This window comes from Sinocyclocheilus rhinocerous, unplaced genomic scaffold, assembly GCF_001515625.1.
Source record: "Sinocyclocheilus rhinocerous isolate Xijiao unplaced genomic scaffold, SAMN03320098_v1.1 scaffold2338, whole genome shotgun sequence".
In the NCBI taxonomy this organism is placed as follows: Eukaryota; Metazoa; Chordata; class Actinopteri; order Cypriniformes; family Cyprinidae; genus Sinocyclocheilus; species Sinocyclocheilus rhinocerous.
The window spans coordinates 34,971-35,513 of record NW_015644013.1 but is presented as its reverse complement, the minus strand read 5'-3'; the positions used below and the strand labels follow the sequence as shown (position 1 = coordinate 35,513).

Here is a 543-nt window from a genome sequence, read left to right as displayed (position 1 = left end):
GAGCCGTTTTAGGTAGGTGTGGCTGACTCTTAACTTTTATCTCTTTGGATTCTTTGGATTTGAGACTTTAGTCTTTGCAACTGTACAGATCTTCTTTATGCACCAAGAGCTCCAAAGAGAAGGTGTGCTCTTTGGAGAATTGAAAGGTTAGAATGCCGTTTCGGGGATCACAGCTGTACATGCAGGGAGGGGGTGGGTTCCTGGTCAAGAGCTGTGATTGGTCCATCCTTCGGACAGACGTGGTGTAATTGGTGCTTTCATAGTCTATCTATTGTTTGGCATCTCAACCGATTTGAATCGTCACATATTTTAATCGATTTTCAACCGGCTCGCGGTTCATCGTTACATCCCTACAAGAAACAGTCTTAACATTGGGGGCTAAGTTTATGCAACTGGCCACTGTTTGTTTCAATAAGTTTTATATAGCATGTTCTTTATTCTTTACTTCAAAAACTGTTTAAAAAGGATAACATTTAATGTATTTGAGGTCTAAGATGTGGGAACAGTGAAGAGACACACACACACACACACACACGTACGCAT

General features: G+C 41.3%; 1 protein-coding gene across 1 annotated transcript in view; it reads left to right on the top strand.

Moving 5' to 3' along the window:
• Positions 1–543, top strand: part of LOC107757847 (protein transport protein Sec24A-like) — a 31,968-nt gene that overhangs the window by 17,026 nt on the left and 14,399 nt on the right. The window lies entirely within an intron of this gene.